Source organism: Odocoileus virginianus, chromosome 5 (assembly GCF_023699985.2).
Source record: "Odocoileus virginianus isolate 20LAN1187 ecotype Illinois chromosome 5, Ovbor_1.2, whole genome shotgun sequence".
Lineage (NCBI taxonomy): Eukaryota > Metazoa > Chordata > Mammalia > Artiodactyla > Cervidae > Odocoileus > Odocoileus virginianus.
The window spans coordinates 90,659,423-90,674,378 of NC_069678.1; the positions used below are offsets into that span (position 1 = coordinate 90,659,423).

Sequence of the window (14,956 nt, forward strand, 5' to 3'; positions counted from 1 at the left end):
GTGGTAGCAATTCCAACAGACTAGAAAGCCAGTCTGTCTGAGAAAAGGGTTTTGGATTGGGCAGTAGAATAACACTTTGCCCTTAGCTGCAATAGACAAAAAGGAAAAGTTTTGCATGTGAGGATTCATTGATATTCTACTTTGTGTCTTAGGGAAACCAGCTCTTCATTTATATATTGATTTGGAACCAGGGATTTATTTTCATCAAATAATGAGATGGTGAATTTAACAAGGATATGCTAGCACCACAAGGACTGCTGGATAAAATTATGAGTTAACCCAACAGGGTTCAGCTAGATAGCTTATCCTGGTCTCTTTCTGGTTTCAAACTTTAAATTATAGGGACTTCCTTGGTGGTCCAGTGGTTAAGGCTGCAACCTTCCAATGCAAGGGGTATGGGTTTGATCCCTGGTTGGGGGAGTAAGATCCTACATGCCACACTGAAATAAGCTATTACTTATTTTACACTATTTACTTATTTTACTTAAATTATTACTTATAATTACACTATTATGTAATTTTTCCATTAGAGAGTCAAACCAAATTTTTCTATTCTGGGCAAAACCAGATGAAAGTAGCAATACAGCCTCCTTTATATGGAACCAAGTAACGGATATTATAGGCTTTTCTGGTGGCTCAGTGGTAAAGAACCCGCCTGCTAAGGCAGGAGACAAGGGTTCAATCCTGCATCGGGAAGGTCCCCTGGAGAAGAAAATGGCAACCCGCTCCAGTACTCTTGCCTGGAAAATACCTTGGACAGAGGAGCCTGGTGGGCTACAGTCCATGGGGTTGCAGAGTCAGATACTGCTTAGCAACTTAACAGCAACTTACAGATGTTACTCATTTTTCTTTCCTTCATTTTATACTTTTTAGGTTCTCTGATATATGGTTATATTATACACTTGTATACTCTTGCCCCTCCTTGTTTTTTAATTTTTTTGGTGGAATTTTATGTAATATTTTACATGAGACATTAAAAAAATAAACCAAAGCAAATGTTATTTTTTTTCTCACAACTTTATGGTAGAATTTAAAATAGTATTATTTTACATTCCCCTCCCCTTTTCTCAGGCAATTGTTCTTTAAGTACTGTAGATTATACTTCCTAAATATCTGATTCAAGCCCTTTTTGCATCTGCCAAAACCATCCTAATTCAGTGTTTCAGTATATTCTACTTGGGCTCTGCTACCCTTTACCAGTCTCCCTGCCTTCACTGGCACTTTCACTGCTGTCAGTTTTTTTTCCAGAACTCTAATTTTATTTATCCTGTGTTCAGAATCCCTTTCTCTTGTACTGTGTTAGCCAAAAAGGAAAAATCTGAACGAACTTTCTGGCCAACTCAAGATGAAGCTGAAACTCCTTACCAGGTCACATAAATCTATTAATAGCTCTTTCTTTAGTTACACCTTTTATTAAAATGCCTTTGAAACAATTGTTCAATCAAAGCAAACTATTTGTACTTCCCCAAGTGTATCCTGGGCTTTCTGCCTCTTTGCCTCTGTACACACTGTTCCAGCTTCCTAGAAAGATCTTTGGTTTGTCAGACTGTTACCAAATGGTGTGTAGTGGGTCTGGCGGCTCACCAGTCAAAAGCCAATAAGCAGGCCGGGTTGGTGGAAAAGAAAGTTTGCTTTATGTCAGATGCCAGCAACTGAGGAGGCAGGGAGGGTGGCGGATGTCTGTCCAAAGGCCAACTCAATCCCCCTCTGACAAGCAGGGAGTGAGAGCTTTTCTAGACCGAAGAAGAGGGGGCAGCTCCATGCAGAAGCTACACAGTCCTCTCCAGATGGGTCGTTGGTGGTCTGACTGGCATCATTAGGTTGTTTCAGGTACAGTTAATGTTTATTTCCAGGGCCCATTTGTTCCCACTTCTCTGCAGCCAATTCTTGAAATTGTGGCAGCTCATGTCCTGGGTAGATTCTGATCATCATGTAATTAACTTCTCTACTTAGTGTTGTATCTATAAGACAGCTCACAGGATGTGGCTCAGAATATTATCTATAGCCCTTGGGAAAAAACTAAAGGTCCTTCACTATGTTTAATGACTATAATTATTCAGTCTCCTTTGACTGTTTTCCTTTGTTTCAGCATTTCTCACTTCTCTGATTAAACTTGTTCTTTGACTAAAGTTATCCACAGACAAAAGGTAGGCAGAGGACATGGTGGGGAGTAGTGGCAAGGACCATAGGGTCCTGCTCCATTTCAAGACTAGCAAATGTCAACTTTCAAGATACTCTTACTTTTCTTTTTCTTATAAAACAAAGTTTGTTGTTTTTTTTTCTAATTTCCACAGCTCAGAGGTACACAAACACATGCAGACACACAAAGAAAAATGATGATTCCTTTGGGGTTCCTTTATTGTTAACCACTGGATTTATTTGTCTACAGTTCTGTTTCACCCACTAGACCTCTGAGTAGCAGGGAGCATGTCTTACTGGACTTTGAATCCTCTTTGAGAATCCTGCTGTAAAATAAATTTAAAATAACTGTATAATTATTTTATATATTATATTAGAAATAATTCCTATTTTCCCAAGGAGACTGAGCCTAAGACAACATGGCTTATCCAAATGGCAGAGCTAACACTCAGATACAAAATTTTTTATTCCAGATTTGGTGTCTTATCCACTATATCTAGGGCTTCCCTGGTGGGTCAGCAGTAAGGAATCCACCTGCAATACAGGAGCTGCAGGAGACATGGATTCAATCCCTGGGTCAGAAGGATCCCCTGGAGGAGGGCATGGCAATCAGCTTGAGTATTCTTGCCTGGAGAATCCCATGGGCAGAAGAGCCTGGTGGGCTACAGTCCACAGGGTTGCAAAGAGACAGACACGACTGAGCACGCATGCACACATGCCACTATAACTAAGATATTAATGATATCTTACATTTTACTCAGTCAGGGAACAGTTTTTATGGTCTACTAAAGTGAAGAATGGTTTGCCTTGGAAACGAACAGAGATCATTCTATCGTTTTTGAGATTTTATCCAAGTACTGCATTTCGGACTCTTTTGTTGACCATGATGGCTACTCCATTTCTTCTAAGGGATTACTGCCCACAGTAGTAGATATAATGGTCATCTGAGTTAAATTCACCCATTCCAGTCCATTTTAGTTCGCTGATTCCTAGAATGTCAACATTCACTCTTGCCATCTCCTCTTTGACCATTTCCAATTTGCCTTGATTCATGGACCTAACATTCCAGGTTCCTATGTGATATTGCTCTTTACAGCATCAGACCTTTCTTCTATCACCAGTCACATCCACAACTGGGTATTGTTTTTGCTTTGGCTCTATCCCTTCATTCTTTCTGGAGTTATTTCTCCACTGAACTCCAGTAGCATATTGGGCACCTACCAACCAGGGGAGTTTCTTTTTCAGTATTCTATCATTTGCCTTTTCATACTGTTCATGGGGTTCTCAAGGCAAGAATACTGAAGTGGTTTGCCATTCCCTTCTCCAGTGGGCCACATTCTGTCAGAGTAGCCGTCATGGTCAACAAAAGAGTCCAAAATGCAGTACTTGGATGCGATCTCAAAAATGACAAAATGATCTCTGTTTGTTTCCAAGGTAAACCATTCAATATCACAGTAATCCAAGTCTATGCCCCAACCAGTAACTTCAGAAGCTGAAGTTGAATGGTTCTATGAAGACCTACAAGACCTTTTAGAACTAACACCCAAAAAATATGTCCTTTTCATTATAGGGGATTGTAATGCAAAAGTTGGAAGTCAAGAAACACTTGGAGTAACAGGCAAATTTGGCCTTGGAGCATGGAATGAAGCAGGACAAAGGCTAATAGAGTTTTGTCAAGAGAACGCACTGGTCATAGCAAACACCCTCTTCCACCAACGCAAGAGAAGACTCTACACATGGACATCACCAGATGGTCAACACCAAAATCAGATTGATTATATTCTTTGCAGCCAAAGATGGAGAAGCTCTATACAGTCAGCAAAAACAAGACCGGGAGCTGACTGTGGCTCAGATCATGAACTCCTTATTGCCAAATTCAGACTTAAATTGAAGAAAGTAGGGGAAACCACTAGACCATTCAGGTATGACCTAAATCAAATCCCTTATGACTATACAGTGGAAGTGAGAAATAGATTTAAGGGATTAGATATGATAGACAGAGTGCCTGATGAGCTCTGGATGGAGGTTTGTGACATTGTACAGAAGACAGGGCTCAAGACCATCCCCATGGGAAAGAAATGCAAAAAGGCAAAATGGTTGACAGAGGAGGCCTTAGAAATGGTTGTGAAAAGAAGAGAAGCGAAAAGCAAAGGAGAAAAGGAAAGATATTCCCATTTGAATGCAGAGTTCCAAAGAATAGCAAGGAGAAATAAGAAAGCCTTCCTCAGCGATCAATGCAAAGAAATAGAAGAAAACAACAGAATGGGAAAGACTAGAGATCTCTTCAAGAAAATTAGAGATACCAAGGGAATATTTCATGCAAAGATGGGTTCGATAAAGAACAGAAATGGTATGGACCTAACAGAAGCAGAAGATATTAAGAAGAGGTGGCAAGAATACACAGAAGAACTATACAAAAAAGATCTTCACAACCCAGATAATCACAATGGTGTGATTCACTCACCTAGAGCCAGACATCCCGGAATGTGAAGTCAAGTGGGCCTTAGAAAGCATCACTATGAACAAAGCTAGTGGAGGTGATGGAATTCCAGTTGAGCTATTTCAAATCCTGAACGATGATGCCATGGAAGTGCTGCATTCAATATGCCAGCAAATTTGGAAAACTCAGGAGTGGCCACAGGACTGGAAAAGGTCAGTTTTCATTCCAATCCCAAAGAAAAGCAATGCCAAAGAATGTTCAATCTACTGCACAATTGCACTCATCTCACATGCTAGTCAAGTAATGCTCAAAATTCTCCAAGCCAGGCTTCAGCAATACATGAACTGAGAACTTCCAGATGTTCAAGCTGGTTTTAGAAAAGGCAAAGGAACCAGAGATCAAATTGCCAGCATCCACTGGATCATCAAAAAAGCAAGAGAGTTCCAGAAAACATCTATTTCTGCTTTATTGACTATGCCAAAGCCTTCGACTGTGTGGATCACAATAAACTGGAAAATTCTGAAGGAGATGGGAATACCAGACCACCTGACCTGCCTCTTGAGAAACCTATGTGCAGGTCAGGAAGCAACAGTTAGAACTGGATATAGAACAACAGACTGGTTCCAAATAGGAAAAGGAGTATGTCAAGGCTGTATATTGTCACCCTACTTGTTTAACTTATATGTGGAGTACATCACGAGAAACGCTGGGTTGGAGGAAGCACAAGCTGGAATCAAGATTGCCGGCAGAAATATCAATAACCTCAGATATGCAGATGATATCATCCTTAGGGCACAAAGTGAAGAGGAACTAAAAAGCCTCTTGATGAAAGTGAAAGAGGAGAGTGAAAAAGTTGGTTTAAAGCTCAACATTCAGAAAACTAAGATCATGGCATCTGGTCCCATCACTTCATGGCAAATAGATGGGGAGACAGTGGAAACAGTGTCAGACTTTATTTTTTGGGGCTCCAAAATCACAGCAGATGGTGATTGTAGCCATGAAATTAAAAGACGCTTACTCCTTGGAAGGAAAGTTATGACCAACCTAGATAGTATATTAAAAAGAAGAGACATTACTTTGCCAACAAAGGTCCGTCTAGTCAAGGCTATGGTTTTTCCAGTGGTCATGTATGGATGTGAGAGTTGGACTGTGAAGAAAGCTGAGCACCGAAAAATTGATGCTTTTGAATTGTGGTGTTGAAGACTCTTGAGAGTCCCTTGGACTGCAAGGAGACCCAACCAGTCCATCCAAAAGGAAATCAGTCCTGGGTGTTCATTGGAAGGACTGATGCTGAAGCTGAAGCGCCAATACTTTGGCCACCTGAGGCGAAGAGTTGACTCACTGGAAAAGACCCTGATGCTGGGAGGGATTGGGGGCAGGAGAAGGGGACAACAGAGGATGAGATGGCTGGATGGCATCATCAACTTGATGGACATAAGTTTGAGTAAACTCCAGGAGTTGGTGATGGACAGGGAGGCCTGGCATGCTGCGATTCATGGGGTCACAAAGAGTCGGATACGACTGAGCGACTGAACTGAACTGAACGAGTGGGTATGAACATAAAGAGTTGGACACGACTGAGAGACTTCATTTCCGTGGGTATGAAATGGTTCTTCACTGTGGATTTTTTGTTTTTGGCTACGCTGTCTTTTGATTGGAGAGTTTAAACCATTTTTATTTAAAGTAATTACTGGTAAAGAGGGACTTACTTCTGTCATTTTGCTATTTTCTGTATGCCTTATACATCCCTCATTTCCTGCGTTACTGGCTTCTTTTGTGTTAATTTTTTTGTAGTTAAACATTTAGATTCCTTTTTTTGGGGGGGTATATTCTCTCCTTATTTTCTCCAATCTACCTTTTCTGTTCTTTATTTCAATTGTTATACATTTTTGTACCCAGTATTAAGTATCCCTTTGTAACTCTTTATTCTTGCTTCACACTTTCAATTGACTTCCCAGGTGGCTCAGTGGTAAAGAGTCTACCTGCTAATGCAGAAGCCGGAAGGCAGGGTTCGATCCCTGTATTGGAAAGATCCCTTGGAGGAGGGCATGGCAACCTACTCCAGTATTCTTGCCTGGATAATCCCATGGCTAGTGGAACCTGCTGGGCTACAGTCCATGGAATTGCAAAGAGTTGGATATGACTGAGCAACTGTGCATGAATGCATGGATGTTTTCAATACTATCCCTTCTCTCTTTGAGGCTATTGCTTATGTATGTTTAAATTTTTTGTTCTGTATATTTCTTTATATCTTCTTTTTGTACTGTAATTTAGTCAGTTTGTTGTATTTCTTCAATAGTTGATGCTTAACTGTGTAATATTTTCCTGAGTTCCTATTTCTCTGGGACTGTCAGCTCTGTTGGCTAGGTAATGGGCACCATGGAGAAAGGCAAAAGGCCAGGCTTGGTATTGGTCACCTTCTGTCTACTCAGAGAGAACTCCTTGAAGATGAAACCAATATAGAACTAAGAGTAAAGCTTAATGATAAATAGGAGGAGCTGTGCTAACATTATTTTCATGGCTTCCAGTTCTACCTGAATTCAGCTTCACAATTCACCGAAGTAATGTTTCCTTAAGCTAGGTTGAGTTACTTCTGTCTCTTGATAATCAAAATAGCCTTCACTAGTTCAGCTGCCTTTATCATATACCAAATTTCATTATATATCTGATCCAGTGAGCTATCTATTCCTACGCAAATATCATATTTTAAACTTAATTATTTTAGATGAGAGTTCTAGTAGTCTTTTTTTTTCCCCCCAAGAAAAGATTGTCTTTGGTTTTCCACACACTCTTTTTTTTTAACATCCTCAATTTCTTATTTGGCTGCACTGGGTCTTCATTACTGTGCATGGACTTTCTCTAGGTGTGGTGAGCGGGGGCTGCTCTCTAGTTGTGTGGTGCACTGGCTTCAGTAGTTGTGGGTCGTGGGTTCTAGAGACAGGCTCAGCAGTCGTGGTACATGGGCTTAGTTGCTCCATGGCATGTGGAATCGTCGCAGACCAGGGATGGAACCTCTGGCTCCTGAACTGACAGGCAGATTCTTAACCACTGGACCACCAGGGAAGTTCTGCACTCATTTTCCTTAGTGGAATGGTTATATACATCTTAGTGTTCTTCAGAGAAACAGAACTAACACACACACACACATTTTTGAGGGCAGAGGGGCACACTTTTGATTAAAAGGCAAAATAAAGCTTCCACATATTTGGAAGAAAACAAAATATGGTTATAACTGCTATTAAGGAAGAATTGAGCAGACATCAGTACAAGGTAGTTAAACAAGATGAATGTAAAAGAGTAAGTCTATTTGAGGCAGGAAAGTGGGAAGTCCATGGAGTTGATATAGACTTCTTCAAGGGACATACTGGTAGAAACTCAGGTGGAGTCAAACAGAACAAGAGAGGGCTTTTTGGTTTCATATGCATATATAAATTTAAACATGCATGTTGGAGACCTTTCAGGGTGCTGCTTCTCCTGAAGATTCTTGTAATGTCACTGTAATTAATAAATAAGATAAATTTTTATACATCTTGGTTTAATGGCTATTTTGTAAGTTTGCATGAACTAAAAAAAAAAAAGGCAAGGAGGCTCATAGGGAGACTCACTTGAACAGTGTTCCATATGAGCTGGCCTGGGACTGTAGTAATCTAGGAACATACATATATATATAAAATCATATTTTATATATATAAGTGAAAGAAAAGTGTTAGTTGCTCAGTTGTGTCCGACTCTTTGCAACCCCATGGACTGTAGCCCGTCAGGCTCCTCCATCCATGGGATTTTCCAGACAAGAATACTGGAGTGGGTTGCCATTTCCTTCTCCAGAAACATTTTTCAACTTGCTTATTGCCCTTGCCATCTCCCTAGAAAATTTGGCCTGCCTAGAGAGGAAGCAGAATAACTTTAACATCATTTCCTAGATATAAAAATGGATGAGATAAGATGCTTACTTTTTACTTTCCTAATTTTTAATGTTTCTAATAGATGGTAAGCACTCAGTAAAATGGTAGATAATTCATATTGATAATTTTAATTTGGTATTGCACACTTAACTTATATGCAGAGTACATCATGTGAAATGTTGGACTGGATGAAGCACAAGCTGGAATCAAGATTGCTGGGAGAAATATCAATAACCTCAGATATGCAGATGACACCACAGTTATGGCAGAAAGTGAACTAAAGAGCCTCTTGATGAAAGTGAAAGAGTAGAGTGAAAAAGTTGGTTTAAAACCCAGCATTGAGAAAACTAAAATCATGGCATCTGGCCCCATCACTTCATGGCAAATAGATAGGGAAACGATGGAAAACAGTTACAGACTTTTATTTTTTTGGACTCCAAAATCACTGCAGATGGTGACTGCAGCCATGAAATTAAAAGACGCTTGCTCCTTGGAAGAAAAGCTATGATCAACCTAGACAGCATGTTAAAAAGCAGAGACATTACTTTGCCGACAAAGGTCTGTCTAGTCAAAGCTATGGTTTTTCCAGTAGTCATGTATGGATGTGACAGTTGGGCCATAAAGAAACCTGAGCACTGAAGAATTGATCCTTTTGAACTGTGGTGTTGGAGAAGACTCTTGAGAGTCCCTTGGACTGCAAGGAGGTCCAACCAGTCCATGCAGAGCACAGGCTCTGGGCACGTGGGTTTTAGCAGGTGCGGCTCATGGGCTCTAGAGTGCGGGCTCAGTAGTTGTCATGCATGGACTCAGTTGCCCTGCAGCATGTGGGGTATTCCCAGGCCAGGAATTATTGTGTCCCCTTTTTAACCACTGGGCCACCAGGGAAGCCCCTCAATCCCCTCATTTTAAAGTGTACAATTCAGTGACGTTACCCCCAGGACTGTAATACAATTTTTTTTTTCAGTTATACAAATAATACATGTATTCTTTTTCAAATCCCACTGCTCTGTTAGAGGATCCTCTGCCATTTTTTCCTTGTCAGTTTTTGTTAGAAGCCTTTATCCTGTGCAGTTTCCCAGGATTTGGACTTTGCTGGTTAATCCCATTGATGTTAATATGTTCCTCTGACCCCCTACCTTCCCAGTAAACAACCAGCTAGCTCTCGGGTTTTGACAAGATTCCAGATTGAATTATTTGGCAAGATTCATAGCTAGTGTTCTATCAGGCGACATCCAGTCAGGAGACTGGAACCACATGAGTGATTTGAACTATGACTAGGAAGGCTGAAGAGCACCAAGAAGGTACGACAGCAGCAGCAACTGCAACAAGTTGCTAAGACTGGGAGAAAAAAAAAAAAAAAAAGAGTTGAAATTAACACTTAGCCGTCTGAGAGTCCTATGGAACGGAAGCTCAGATCTCTGAGAAGGATGCCTTTCTTAACTAGTGCTAATACCAGTTAGGAAGTACACAATGTCTGACTGTATTACTGGTATTAGCATAGGTTATCATTAAGGTAATATTCTAATTTTACTCATTTAATACTTGCAAAGCTTTATCACCTCTTACGTTAATGCCTCTCCTATTAATCTGGTTATCTGAACCTTATTCGAATAGATTCCTCATGTAGGGTTCATGGAAATAATGTTCTATGAGTTAGAACATAATTTTTCTAACTATTGATGATAGCCTGTGGCTTGCTATGCTTGAAAAGTCCATTTGGTTGGATATAAAATCCTGTTTGGGGACTTCCCTGGTTGTACCATGGTTAAGATTCTGGGCTTCTAATGCAGCGGTGCGTGATTGATCCCTGGTCAGGGAACGAAGATCTCAAGTGGTGTGACCAAAAAAAAAAAAAGAAAAATCCTAAGTTCATGTTACTTCATTATCTTTTAACATAGTGTCACTATCAGAAAGTATGAAAATGATCATATTTATCTTCCCTATAAGTGACCTACCCCCTTGTTTTATTTTGAGGGCCTGGACTGCCAAGGACTTTTTCTTTTAAAAAACCCTTTCAAACTGGTTTCCTTCTCCTTTCCAGGCCATGACTCGGCACTGACCATTCTGGGTCAGTGCTCCTAGTGTGCAGTGTCTGTCCAGTATGTGAAGTATTTCTAACTGCAAGCAAGCTCTCTTGATTCAGTGTATCAGAGTTCAGTCAGAACAGAAGCCGTACTAGTTATCCCAACAGAATATAATTTGCAACCTCATGGACTGTAGCCCACCAGGCCCCTCTGTCTATGGAATTCTCCAGGTAAGAATACTGGAGTGGGTTGCCATTTTCCTCTCCAGGGGATTTTCCCAACACAGGGACTGAATCTGTGTCCCCTGCTTGGCAGGCAGATTCTTTACCACGGAGCCACCAGGGAAACCTGAGGAGAGAGCAGCTAACATCCTGAAATGAGAGAAGAAAGCAAGCAGTGGAACTAGAACAGCCTCGTGGAGCTGAAAGTTGAGGCACTGAGGAGGGATGATGCTCGCGCTGGTCTCTGAGCTTGGACCTAAGACCAAGATCCCTGAAAAGCGGCCGCTTGTATCTCTGACAGTAGGCATGATGAAAAGTGCTTCAAGTGTTATAAAAACTGCAACCTGATTCAGCTGAGGCTAGAGAAGGAAGTGCTGGGTCTAACAGCACTGGCTGGAATAATGCTCACAAGAATCACAAGCAGACATAAAGCCCACAGAAAGTAGACAGGATGAAACATAATCCTGTTTCCTTCAGACCTGCATTCTCCCTCTAGTGACCCCCTATTGGCAGAGGCTAATATAAATACAGCTAGAGCAGAAATGGGGTCACAGAGTCGGATACAACTGAAATGACTGAGCATGCACTTACGCAGAGCAGAAACGTGCAGGGTTCCAGCTTCATCACCACAAGACTGAGGATAGAAGGGTGGTTGTATAGACAACAGCATAATAACCTGCACCAAGTTTTTAGTATTTGCTCTTTTCCATTGCTTTGGATTTCTTCGCAGACTCCTTTTTTTAATGGGTATCAGGTTTTCAATGACATATCACTTTTCGCGATTTAAAACATTTTCCTTCTTTCCATCTATTTCTCTTAGGAATTATCGTTTATTCACGTTTGAGTTCCTTCTAGTTTTCACTTTGACTTTTATTCCTTTTAACTTCTAAAACTTTCCTGAATTCTTTGTATTTATTTTTACACCTTTTATCCACTCATCTGAGCATTTCTAATTCTAGTTTACACTGTTCTTTTACAATTTTACCATCTAACCTTGGTTTGAAACAGTAGGTTGTTTTGTAAGGATTTAGTTTTATATTCTAATTTTCTATCACATTCCACAATTCTATTGATCAGTTTTAAATACTTTTTAAAAAGGGACAGAATAAAAATAAATAAATAAAAAGGGACAGAATACCTTTTCTATCCTTGTGGTTCATGAAATATATTATTTTCACAAAGTGACTAAAATAGATGACCTAGTTCTGACAGCTGCTTCGTTTCTCCCCCACTTCATTCTGTTCTTTCCTTTGCCCCTATTGTCCATTCCTGCTCAAACTGGTGTCTACAGACAGCAGGTTCTCCTTGAAAAGTTTGTTTTGGAAGAAAGCTTACATTTATTAGTTTCTAGACAAGTCTGGAGTTTAGCAATCCTCTTAAACACCTGCATATTAGCAGCTGCGGGATCCTTCACTTTTTGCGGCTGCTTTTAAACTGGCCTGCCACTTTCCTGTGGTGATGTTTCGGGAGATCCCCTTTTCTCAAGGCCATCAGATGTCGCACTGCTTTTTGTCCGTGACCTTCCCCACAGATAGCTGGCACTACTCAGGTTTTACAGCTGCTTCTGAGTCTGTCACTATCTGGTCTTGTTTTGGGACTGTGGGGATACTGTAGCACGAAGACTTGCTACAGATGCCACGCATAGATTTTTGCTTTTATGAAGGAATCTGGGAGATTAAGAGTACACAGCTATTTCTGTCATCTTCTATTCTTCAATGTACTCCTGGTAGTGAATTTTTTTATTTAAAACATCTGTGATAATGGTTTGTATAAAAGGTAGTAGGACACAGTGATTAGAAGCACACTGATTAGGAGTCACATTGTCTGGGTACAAATCCTAGATTCATCCAACATTTACTAACTACATGATCATTAACTTCTATGACTTAATTTCTCCCATAAAATGACTGGTTGTGAGAAGTGAAATAACAAGCACTAAGAAAAGTACTAAGGTTATATAGTAAACATTCAACAAAGAAAGTGGCTTTTTTTCCTTGGTTGCACTGCACAGACTATGGGATTTTAGTTCCCCAACCAGGGATTGAACCTGAACCCCCAGCAGCAAAAGTGCGAACTACTGAACCACCGGGGAATTACCAAGAATCCCATTTTAAGTTATTGTAGTTTTCATTTTCCTCTTTCTCAGTTCTAAATTTATTACTGACTTTAGACTACATTTGGAAAAAAACACCCAAGCTTCACAAATGCAAACTGCTAGAAAATAATGAAAATGAGACAAACACATGAGACAAACACAAAGGTGACTTCAGAGGAAAGGTCACAGTGTTAAGCACTTTCATACAAAACAGAAAGAAATGAAAATGTATGCAATAAGCATGGAATGCTAAAGATTAACTCCCTTCTATTAAAGCAGAAATCAATGGATTAAAAAAAGAGTAAAGTGACAATATTAAATGTTGGCAAGGATGTGGAACAACAGATACAGATATTATCTGTAGATATTATCTGGGAGTAGAAAAATGGTTCAACTAGAAGTCTAATGCACAGTCCACTTCAAAGAAAGTACCTCAGAACAGACCTTCCCAACTGCAGGCCAGCTGGGTAAGACCTGAAGTGGCCACTTAAGAGACAGTTGGACCACAAAGAAGGCAGAATGCCAAGAATTGATGCTTTAGAACTGTGGTGCAGGAGAAGACTCTTGAGAATCTCTTGGACAGCAAGGAGATCAAACCCAGCCAATCTTAAAGGAAATCAGCCCTGAATACTCATTGGTAGGACTGATGCTGAAGCTCCAACACTTTGGCCACCTGATGTGAACAGCTGACTCATTGAAGATTTGGACACGACTTGGCAACTGAACAACATAAGTGGCCTCAGCTCTTTCAAACCCTCATCTTTTATCCTATGCAGCATACAAATATTCTTTTCTGTATTATCATCTATCCATAGAAGTTGCTAAGCAACCTCTCCTAATATCTTTGATTTCCACATGAGAAAGGTAAGCTTCACTGGAGTCAAGGCCTTATTTTATTCTCTGCTGGATCTCTGCCAGCTAGAAAAGTGTCTGGTGTATCATACATGCTGAAAAAATATTTGCTGGATGTACAAGTGTATATCACATACACAAAGGATCACTGCAGTATTATAAAAATACAGAATCAGATTATATGAAATGCCCATTTAAATAAAGGATGAACATGTATATTCATATAATGGAGTGGGGAAGGGGACAACAGAGGATGAGATTGGCATCATCCATTGGTTTGATGGCATCACTGATTCTGTGGACATCAGTTTGAGCAAACTCTAGGAGATGGTGAAGGATACGGAAGCCTGGCGTGCTGCAGTCCATGGACTGCAGTCAGACAGGACTGAGCAACTGAACAAAAACAAATTCAGCAGTTAGAATGTATCAACTATGTGTCCAGAGGGTCCGACAATAGGTCTCTCCTTTTGCCTGCAGCGTGAGTGTAGAGTGCGAACTGCGGCAGCCGGAGTCATGGCAGTACAGGCATTTAAAAGTTTCTTCCCCTCTTTTACCGAGTATTAGTTGAAAGAAATGCAGCCGAAACTGTAACCAAAGGAGGCATTATGCTTCCAGAAAAATCACAAGGAAAAGTATTGCAAGCAACGGTGGTAGCTGTTGGATCAGGCTCTAAAGGAAAGGGTGGAGAGATTCAACCAGTTAGTGTGAAAGTTGGAGATAAAGTTTTTCTCCCAGAATATGGAGGCACCAAAGTAGTTCTAGACAACAAGGATTATTTCTTATTTAGAGATGGTGACATTCTTGGGAAATATGTTGATTGAAATAAGTCACTATTGAAATGGCATCATGTGAAGCCGCCCATTCCACTGAAGTTCTGAAATCTTTCATTATGTAAATAATTTCCATGTTTCTTTTTTATAATAAACTAAGGATATCCAAGCTAATGACATCCAGTGTTTAAAATTTAGTTTCACTGTACTGGTATAAACATTTCCAAATAAAAAAATATAAATCAATGGTTAAAAAAAAAAATAATGTATCAACTAGAAATCCATGTATAAATCTCAAACACTAAGTGAAAAAGGCAAACTGCAGAAAGATAAGTAGAATGTAACCTAAAGATTTATATAAAGTTTACAATCAGGTGGAGCAAGGCTATGTATTAAGTATAAAATTATATATGCATGGAATGATGCACACCAAGTGTGAAGACAGAAAAAGAGTTCCATCAGAATTATTTCAAAAAATAGTCACATTCTCATAAAGCAGATTAGGAATTCCTA

General features: G+C 40.0%; 1 pseudogene; it reads left to right on the forward strand.

Moving 5' to 3' along the window:
- LOC110125643 (10 kDa heat shock protein, mitochondrial pseudogene) overlaps positions 1-14,610 on the forward strand; it is a 16,556-nt pseudogene extending 1,946 nt beyond the window's left edge.
- The last annotated feature ends 346 nt before the right edge of the window (positions 14,611-14,956 follow it).